This window comes from Mizuhopecten yessoensis, unplaced genomic scaffold (genome assembly GCF_002113885.1).
Source record: "Mizuhopecten yessoensis strain PY_sf001 unplaced genomic scaffold, ASM211388v2 scaffold10755, whole genome shotgun sequence".
NCBI lineage: Eukaryota > Metazoa > Mollusca > Bivalvia > Pectinida > Pectinidae > Mizuhopecten > Mizuhopecten yessoensis.
In genome coordinates this window covers 98,139-109,263 of record NW_018408705.1, presented here as the reverse complement: position 1 = coordinate 109,263, position 11,125 = coordinate 98,139, and the positions used below count along the sequence as shown (strand labels likewise).

At 34.8% G+C, this 11,125-nt stretch overlaps 3 non-coding genes across 3 annotated transcripts; 2 read left to right on the top strand and 1 right to left on the bottom strand.

Moving 5' to 3' along the window:
* Positions 1-179: 179 nt before the first annotated feature.
* On the bottom strand, positions 180-261 carry Trnas-cga. Its single transcript has one exon. It is a non-coding gene; the product is annotated as a tRNA-Ser (tRNA).
* A 7,635-nt stretch (positions 262-7,896) lies between these two features.
* On the top strand, positions 7,897-7,969 carry Trnar-ucg. Its single transcript has one exon. It is a non-coding gene; the product is annotated as a tRNA-Arg (tRNA).
* A 1,582-nt stretch (positions 7,970-9,551) lies between these two features.
* Trnar-ucg lies at positions 9,552-9,624 on the top strand. Its single transcript has one exon. It is a non-coding gene; the product is annotated as a tRNA-Arg (tRNA).
* The last annotated feature ends 1,501 nt before the right edge of the window (positions 9,625-11,125 follow it).

The following is an 11,125-nucleotide window of genomic DNA, read 5'->3' as shown; positions in this document are numbered from 1 at the left end:
ATCCTGGCCAAGTCGCACTATATGGTTACACACTTAAAAACGAAATTAATGGGAGTTAACTCCATATACAGTAAAAAAAAATACTACAGTGGAGTTCTTTAGTGTTTTTCCTAACGTATGACAGGGGTTCTTATAAATTGTTTGATAACCTAAATATGCAAATATGGAACAAAAGTAAACGTCGTGGACAGGATTCGAACCTGTGCGGGCAGAGCCCATTTGATTTCGAGTCAAACGCCTTAACCACTCGGCCACCACGACCGTACATCTCAGTTCAGATTAGTTTTCTTAGCAATAGTTTCATATAATTCAAACATAAAAGCTATATAGGAGGTAAGAAAGGTTGGAAAAGTTCAATATTTGGAGTGCATCAGTAAAATAGGCCATGATCAGCTGATTGTCTATCACGTATACATGTACACAGCGTACTGTGTTTCTGCTGATACGATATTATATCTACGTGTGTTTACATTAAGTGTAGTATAGGTGTGTATTGGCGTAGAATGTGTATACAGTAGTATTTCGTCTCGCTATTAACTTCTCTTAATCATTGTTCCCTATTTCGGGAAATATTTCATCTTCTATAAGTCAAGGCAATGGCAATACCATTTTTTAGTATTAACATTTATTTGCATCCGAAACATAGAAGTGTAATATATTACAAATGTACAAGATATTTGAAAAATATTTCCCTGTCAAGTCAGGCATATTACAAAAGAAGCTGTCGGGTGCCAGACAAGCGTGTGACGTCAGGAAACTCAAATCTTAGCGCACTTATTGAATATAGAAAACTGTATCTTGTGGGGTTTGTTTATAAGCCTGATCTGCTTCTGATAAGGTGCGAAAATAAGTTACTAATTGTAAATGAGGTGTTTATTGACCCACTGTAAACATGTAAAAATCGTAAGTGAAAATCGCATATATGAATTCACATTACAGAAATAATCATCGTTAACAGGATATACGACCCTGTGCGAGCAGAGCCTGTTTTATTTCGAGGTAAACGACATACATTGTATCACTCGCCCGCCACAAAAATAGACATCTTTATTGATTTAGGAGATATCCTATAAACAATAGCGATATCCAATATCATTCTCATAACATAAGATACATGTATATCTATTACTTTTTAAGATGGTTATAATTCAATAGCAACTATCTTAAATTAAGTAAGAGATACATGTAATTTATCAAAAGATTTGTGTATTTGTTTTTAGAAATATTTTTTTTATTTCCATAACATGACATTTATTTAATAAATCTCTATTGAACTGAAAGACATCTTTATTTCCATACTCCTTTACAGATACATTTCTATTTCTTTTATTGATATCTATATTAGATTTAAAGATATCTCAAATAATTTTTTTGCGATTTCTCTGTTGATATTTAATTTTAAGTTAGCTTTCAGTAGCCACGACTCATACAGATTCGGTGTGTGCATACAAATATGGAAACAATTATTCTGCAGACAATTCATACCGGCTCTCTCCTAGGTTTTCGCGATCCCTCAGGACCAACTTTTCATGAAACGTAAATATCTTAGCAGCTTAAAATGTTAAATAATCATACTTCACGAACTATTTGTATTAAATCGATGTTAAAATCATAAAGTGGATGTAATCTAATAAATAAATGTTTGAAAATGAAAGAATTGCGTCATTTTCCCGACCTTTGGGCACCATTGTCGGATTATCAAACTTCACACGATTTAACTTCGGGGTAAAATTTAATTTCATAACGCCAATATTGTTTTAGGTGGGGTTTTAACTTATAGATATAACAAAGTCTTTTTTAATACCAATGCGAATGTATGAGGACCCTGTGGTAGATTAGCCTCGGCTAAACAGGTTCTTTTATCCTCATGAAATAAAGTTTTAATTATTCAATTATTATTTATATTAATGTAACAGTAGATTATATCAACTGTTTGATGCACATAGCATGGGATAATGCGTTGCACCTGTACCAGCAACTTAAAAGGGAGCCACCATGCCAACGTTTGAGGTTTTTTTTCAACAACTGACGAACTAAATTCGGTAGAGTGCAGTACCATATGTGTATCTCCGCATATGGTTTACTTATCAATGTTTATATCATATTTACATAAACACATGATGAACGATTGACAACAAACAATCTTAACATTAGAAAGTGTTGAAGTATTTTATTTGCTGACTTCCGAAGGGTAAGATGGCAGTGTGTGTAAGGATTGTACATGGATTGGGTGTTGTACACGTGATGTTTTTGACTGTTTAGTTTCTTTTCGTAAAGCTTGATACTCAACTTTAACATATAAGAAACGTAATGAACGGCTGGAAATTCACGCTAGGTTAATTATGATGACAATTCAAACATACCCATGTCCTAAACAAGGGTAGTTGTTATTCCCTGCTTACCGTTCAGCATTTAGAGGAATGGCAACAACTGGTTCACTCTTGGTCAGTATAATGTGACCGGGCTAAATGCTGTGCTTGGTGCCTTCGGCATGGCATTTCAGTGAGATAGCACTATAAAGTCGGCATCAGATCCGCTGTATCACAAGGAGGCAAGCTCACCAACATATCCTGTCTCCTGCACAAACACACGCAAGCACGCATACACTACACACATGGAGGCACGTCCTTAAATGACCTTAGCTGCTAAAAGGACGTTAAACAAAATATAACCAAACCTAACCCAACCAATTCAAATATTTTATCAGTGAAGTGAAATAATTCACTTTTAACCAGTCAGGCATTTTATGATGGCACCACCGTATTTCGTTTCGAAGTTAAACCTACATATATAGAATAAACATCACAATATACAAATACTTGTACAACATCTCGAAATATGCATCAATTCCTACTATACAAACATAATACACAATCTTCTCTACTAATATAACATTGAACTTTCTCCACAAATATATAATTGTGAATTAAATAAACATTTGTACTCTCCGTCTGAACAAATACATTGACTCGGTTGTATTGTAGACATTGCTTAAGACTACATACTCTATATAACGAGAAAAAGATTGCATCAGGCTAGATTTGATCATACTATATGTACAATTTGTTTCCCGAATTGCATGTCAAAGACGATTTATGTCCGTAATCCAAATAAAACAAAAAGAATTAAAATCAAATTCTGCCATTCGTAGTTTTTGCTGCCAAATTCTACGTATTAAGTGTAGAAACTGTGTTGGCGTCTTCACCATGTTCTGCTATCAAGCAGCCGTCAGAAAACAAATCTATGGCGCATATTGCTGTCAGCGCATTCCATTGGCTCGTATGTCAAAGTTATATCCATGTACTATGTTACTTGAAAATGTTGAAACATTGGCGTAAAGGGATTTTGAGGCAAAGAAGTCTTCAATCGAGCAATCGCTTATATCATCTTTGATATTTTTATGCAACTCACCATTATGTAAATAATTTTGAATAAATGAAGATTTACTCATTTTTTTCTGTTATCTAATTCTACTATGAAATAACAGTTAGTAAATGTACATTTGTTAAAAAGAAGATCATGAAGAAAACAAAACTCAAAACAATCTTCAAGAACAACGGTAATAAAACATTGATTTGTAGTGAGAATTACTTGATCTGTACATAATAGGTAGCAACAGTTGTAATGACGTAGATATCTAACATGGTGGCATTCTATGAAGAAATGGCGATAAAATGTCATCAGAGAGAGGAAGCCATCAGTAAGTGTTTTATCAAAGACATGGACATCGGATGTTGGTACATGTGTGATCGATTACAACAGTAATTAAACAAAGAAGTCCAAAAACCTACAATTTACTAATGTACATTCAACAAAAAACAAAAAGCATTGCCTGGTATCTATGGTACTGTGCACTGTTTACGAGGCCCAGTGCTGTTACTGAAATTGACATTGACATTTGGACTGTCGGAAATCTACATAAAGTTCTTTGTTCTTAACCAATCAATACAAACCATCAAAGGAGTCCTAAACAGGAAGCGAATGGCGTTTAACTTGATGTTTTACCATTGAATAGTCCTGACCTGTGTTGACACAAACTCGGTCAGCTGGAAACCACTGACTGTTTTGTCACAGGTAAAGTAACATAGGGCAACTATCCATGTACAGGTACTTGTACGTTTTACTTTTTCCCCGAATTAATTTCATGAAATGTCTTATGCAATTGTGGTGTTCAATTTATTTGAAAATAATTGAGTTTGTACCGACTAGCTATCCAAACGTGGCATGTCGATGTTGAACTTCCTCGATATATAGGTTTAAAATGCTTAAATTTTAATTTTGGTACTGGATAAATCTTTGTATAACTATATAAAATGATTACAAATCGACTTGGTAATATTTTCTGAACATATTTAACACGTTTAAGAGAAATGATAAACTTTTCCATTTCAACAAAAAGCACTACCCTTTAACGAAATAATTACCTACAAGAGATATTTTCGTTATTACAGAGGAAAAGTAATTCAATAACTATTGGGCGATGTGTCTCTGAGTTTTTGACAGCTGACTTTACTGATTTGGCACACTATGTCTTAGTGAGTTGTTTTCAGCGGTTAAGAGTCGATCGCGAGACACCGGTCATTTGCAGTCCGGATACAGACGTTTTCGAAAGCTCGCAAAATAACGTTTCAATTCCTGTGTGTGTTCAAAACAAACTAAGCATTTATTGATCAATTACATGTTTTGTACATATGTGATAACATGTACATACAATCGCTCTGTTTGTGTATTATGGTTATAATAAATATGTAATACAAAAGAATTTAAAGAACTTTAGAATGTTGGCACTTAATTTAGACATAGGATTTAAAATGAAATAATTACATATGGTTATTTGTGCAGAAAGCATCGAACAGATGAACACATTGAACGGGATTGCACAGGTGTGACAAATATGTCTTGTATCGGTAAACAATTCGTTAACTATCAACATTGTATAAATTTACACTCATATGAACACAGAGTTTCCCACATAGCTACTTTATCATCCCTGTTCAACCGTCACAAGTGGTTTTATTTATACTTTATGCTCCTTCAACTCAAAGATAACACAACAGCAAATTGAAGTTGAAAATGGCCACCGAAGTACCATTTGATCACAAGTTAACTTACATAACCTAGATTACATCAATACACAATGTTTTGCTAATTATATAATTATGACCTTTAGCCATGCATAGTGGGGTTGTAAAAATCCGCTTAACCCGTAAAGTAGATATTATGTAAATTAAAATTGTAGTACAAACCAAAATGAAGAAACATTTTTTAGAAGGGTGGAAAGAGGGTGGTTTGAAATTGATCCCTTTAACTGCTTAAATAAAAGATATATAAAGTTCTCTCGTGGAGGCTGAACGCAAACCTTTTTCTGCTTAAGCTAGAAGTGACGCTACAAAGTGCGCATGCGGGTCAAGATTGTTTCCTGATATGGATTGACCAAACAAATTAGAGGAAACGTTTCTCATCCAGTTATATAAAAAAAAATGAATTTGAAATGCTTACATTCTAAAATAAGTTATTATAATAAAATCATTCAAACAAATTTAATATGGGAGTATTATCATAAAATGAGATCAAAAGGATTCTTTGAGTTTTTCAAGGCATAAATTAAGCTAATAAATTAGCTGCCTTTTATCAAAGGTATAGTTCTGCCGGAAATTGACCGTTACAATAACCTTTATATATCATATAATTGGAAGGGGCAGGGAGCTCCCTAGGTTGTTCTCACTTTTGTATTGATAATTTACTTGCGAACGGTATGAAGCCATTTTGGAGCACTGTATATATTAATGTAAGTTTAATACATTTTATAGAAAAATATTTTGCTAACAAGGATTTCATCTGGGAATTTAAAGACGTTATAATATGAATATTATTTATTCTAACACACTAGATATAAATCAAAGTCAAACTAGATGTAACTCGAAGGGGGCCTTCGTGAATACCCCCGCTTTGATTGATCAGGAATTGGTGGGAGTAATAGGCGTGTTGATTGGAAGAATCAAGTGAAGAGTTTATATGCTGCAAGTATTTACACTGAAGGTAGTTTGATACATGACAACGTTACGTAGTACATTGTATATGCATGCCCATGTATTTAGCACATGAATATGAAAAAGATGAGGGTCATTCTGGTAGTCAAAGAAGATAGGTTGAAGGTCGCAGTAACCACCAAGCAGGAGATGTGCTCCGCAAACTTTGCAAACCTTTCAGACGCTAAGTCTCACGTTACGTAGGTCAAAGGTCACAGTAGAGGTCACGGTGACCTACATATGGTACGCAACACACCGCCTTCCATGCATGTACCCACAAACCAAGATTCATTACCGTAGGTGAAATAGTACCGGGGATATGATCCGGAAATCTTTCTGACGACATTATGTAGGTCAGAGGTCACGGTAAAGGTCACAGTGACCTACATATCGTACGCAACACACCGCCTTCCATGCATGTACACACAAACCAAGATTCATAATCTTAGGTGAAATAATACGGGAGATATGCTCCGGAAACCTTTCTGACGACATTATGTAGTTCAGAGGTCACGGTAAAGGTCACAGTGGCCTACATATATTATGGTACGCAACACACCGCCTTCCATGCATGTACACACAAACCAAGATTCATAACCGTAGGTAAAATAATACGGGAGATATGCTCCGAAAACCTTTCTGACGACATTATGTAGGTCAGAGGTCACGGTAAAGGTCACAGTGGGCTACATATATTATGGTACGCAACACACCGCCTTCCATGCATGTACACACAAACCAGGATTCATAACCGTAGGTAAAATAATACGGGAGATATATGCTCCGGAAACCTTTCGGACGGACGGACGGACGGACGGACGGACAGACGAAGCAAACACTATACCCCCGAATTCGTCGAAGCGGGGGTATAAATGTAATAATATAGTTCAATGATGTGGACCGCGTGGCCTAATGGATAAGGCGTCCGAGTTCGAGTCTCGTCGTGGTCGTACGACATTATTTTTTATAGTTTCATATTTTGTTTTACTAATCATACACAAATGATCATATACATGATATCACAAGAAAATCTATAATTTGTTCCGTCAGCAAGCGTTTATTACTGACAATTGATGTATTTAAACACCGTTGACCATATACATTTGTACCTCAGTGGGTTTGCGTCACGCATAACAATCTGAGGTCCAGGGTTCGAATCCTCGTCGTGCCCGGCTGATTGTTACACCGAGAGCACTGTTATTGATTATATTTTGTTTATTTCACCTTATTATTTTCCATTAAAATCATCCAAGTTATGGTTTTGTTTTCAGAATTGATTATAAAAACTGTCGTAATGCTGAGGGAGGGCATTTTGTCCATGCGTAGTTACATATATAGTATTGACCCTGGATCCTTAAGTTTACTGTTATCAGTATTTTTTTAATTTTATTTTTTTTTAATTATTTTTTCATTTTTTACAAGACAAGACAAAACATATATGACATTGTTCCTAAGTACATGATTGTTCATACATATTATACAAAGATCATCATCATCATCTGACATTATCATCATCATATAAGATATTATTAGTGACACTATCCTCATTATCATCTGACATCATTATCTGACATCATCATCATCAGACATCATCATCATATAAGATATTATTATTAACACATAAGCAGATATTAAGCAAAAAATTGCCAATGCCATGTACATACATAAAGACATACACTGATGCAAATACAATATATATAAACCTATGACATCAAACACACAAGAGCAAAACCAGTTATCAGTATCTTAACAAAGGTAAGTTTTTACACGTATTAAAGTGAAAAATATGTGATTGACAAGGATTTCGCAATAGAGTTTAAAGATGCTAGATGTAAATTAAATTTAAATATTTTTTGTATAGGATATAGACCGCGTGGCCTAATGGATAAGGCGTCCGACTTCGAATCGGAAGATTGCGAGTTCGAGTCTCGTCGTGGTCGTATACCATTATTTTTTTCATTTCATTTTATGTTTAAATTATACCCGATGATTCATAACCATTATGTTGAAATTTTCAACGAATTCCGCTAGTTAATTACTTAACACTGAAAATGATATTTTAACGTTTTACACTGTGATGTGCAAATTTGTAACCGCCTTCATTGATAGCAATGGAAGCTTTTCACTATTCAAACTGCGAACACTGGTGACCACATGCAATACAATTGTAAGTCCCAATGACCTTATTAAAAACAATGTTACATTGTATTTATTCTTGGGTCTTTTTTATGATTGACTCATAGAAAAAATAAAAAAAGAAGTTGTATATGATGTACCTTTTCAAATTTTCAATCGTTTCTCTATACAAGAGGTCCATGGGCCTTAAGGGTCACCTGAGTCCTACAATATTTATTTTTGTTGTTGAAATATGTACCAATTCGAGTAAAAAAATAGTTAAGTATAACGTTAACTTATGTTTGACAGGACCAAGAGCGGATCATTCCTAGACCGAGTACCAGTTATATCGGCCAATTAGAGCTAGATTTTAAGTTTGAAATAGTTTTTCAAAATGGCGGCCATATTGGATTTCTGATCGACCCGAAAAATAACAACACTTTGTCAAGACCATGAGTCGATTATTCCTATCAAGTTACAGTTTAATCGGCCCGGTAAAACTTGATTTTAATTTTGAATAGTTCTTCGAAATGGCGGCCGTGGCAGACATATTGGATTTCTGATCGACCCGAAAAATAACAACACTTTGTCAGGAACATGAGATGATTATTCCTACCAAGTCTCAGTTCAATAGGCCCAGCAGAACTTGACTTTAAGTTTGAAATAGTTTTTCAAAATGATAGCCTTGGTGGCCATATTGGATTTCTAATCGACTCAAAATATAACAACACTTCGTCAGGGAGATGTCAGTAATATCCCAATGAAGTATCAATGAAATCCCTTCGCCAGTATTTCAGCTTAAGTTGAAAATGTAAAATGTTAACGGACGACGGACGACGACGGACGAAGACGGATAGCAATAGGTCACTTGAGCTAAAGCTCAGGTGACCTAAAAATACATACAAACATCTAGAAATGTTTTCAGCTATCAAAAAGTCAAAAAGTCCGTCTGAGTTATCCCACATTTATTATTGTTTTGTTGTTCAGTATGTGGGGCGTTAGTCAGTAATTTGGACACAAATGGCACACATGCTAGATCACCTAATTGAAATCGGTCAAATTCGCTTCCGTTGTTCATTCTTTCAAATTCCTACAAATTCTAGTTTCCACCATTCTGAATGCGTGTTTTATATACACATTCCCTAATTGTTTGTAGGGAAAGTCCGTTTGGCTAGTATTATTATATGTGTATAAGTCAATTAAGTTGTATTTTTTCAATGTTTTCCATGCGTCCGACATAAAACCTTTTGGTCTGGGGTATGTTTATTATTGTAAGTATATAACAGTATTACAATATGTAATTGGCAAGAGTTTCTTCTGGGATTTTAAAGATAGACCAATATGAATTTTATTTATTCTAACCCATTAGATATCAATCAAAATCAAACATTATGGTTATATAGTATAGACCGCGTGGCCTAATGGATAAGGCGTCCGACTTCGAATCGGAAGATTGCGAGTTCGAGTCTCGTCGTGGTCGTACGCCAATGTTTTGTGCATTGCATTTTATGTTTTTACTAAACACACACAAACGCGCATAAATTATGGCTTGTATGACAACGATATGATTTAATGTTTTATCCCATAACTACGTGTTGAAACACTAAAAAAACGATGCGTCAAAACACTGTGTTGTAGAAGTGTATGACCGCTTTCATTTGTTACAATGTATGCATTTCATTAGCCAAATTAGGAACACTAGTGATCTATGCCAATGAACGATTAGTCGCAATGACATTATTAAAAGCAATGTTGAATTGTTCGGAATCAGATTGATCAGTTTTCTACATTTGTATGAATAATAAAGACTAAGTTTGTTTTGAAAACAAACAGGATGTTTTTGTGTTCAAAACAAACTAGGTCGTAAATATTAAATTGTATTTAATACAAATTTGTAATTGACACCTAAAAGACACTTCTTGTGAAATGAACGTGTTCGAAACTGTCATGGATGGATAAGGCGTCCGACTTCGAATCGGAAGATTGCGAGTTCGAGTCTCGTCGTGGTCGTACGCGAATGTTTTGTGCATTGCGTTTTTTGTTTTTACTAAACACACATAAACGCTCATAAATTATGCCTTGTATGAAAACGATATGATTTAATGTCTTTCCATAACTGCGTGGTAAAACACTAAAAAAACGATGCGTCAAAACACTGTGTTGTAGAAGTGTATGACCGCTTTCATTTGTTACAATGTATGCATTTCATTAGCCAAACTAGGAACACTAGTGATCTATGCCAATGAACGATTAGTCGCAATGACATTATTAAAAGCAATGTTGAATTGTTCGGAATCAGATTCATCAGTTTGGTACATTTGTATGAATAATAAAGACTAAGTTTGTGTTGAACACAAACAGGATGTTTTTGTGTTCAAAACAAACTAGGTCGTTAATGTTAAATTGTATTTAATACATATTTGTAATTGACACCTAAAAGACACTTCTTGTGAAATGTACGTGTTCGAAACTGTCATTCTTTAGGCATTAAATGAACACAAGGATATGTTTTCAGATTTAGGAAGACGCCACAGTTCTAAATGATAACATGAGGATGGTTTGGAGCAAATATAACTAACAAACAAAAAGGAAAATGTGTTTGATTCAAAATAGGTACAGCTATGTACAACTTGCCAAATCATGGCCATCGTCCTGAGTTATCCCACATTTATTATTGTTTTGTTGTTCAGTATGTGGGGCGTTAGTCAGTAATTTGGACACAAATGGCACACATGCTGGATCCCCTGATTGAAATCGGTCAAATTCGCTTCCGTTGTTCATTCTTTCAAATTCCTACAAATTCTAGTTTCCACCATTCTGAATGCGTGATTTATATAAACATTCCCTAATTGTTTGTAGGGAATGTCCGTTCGGCTAGTATTATAATGTGTGAATCAGTCAATTAGGTTGTTTTTTTTCCCTATGTTTTCCATGCGTCCGACATAAAACCTTCTGGTCTTGGGTACGTTAATTATTGTAAA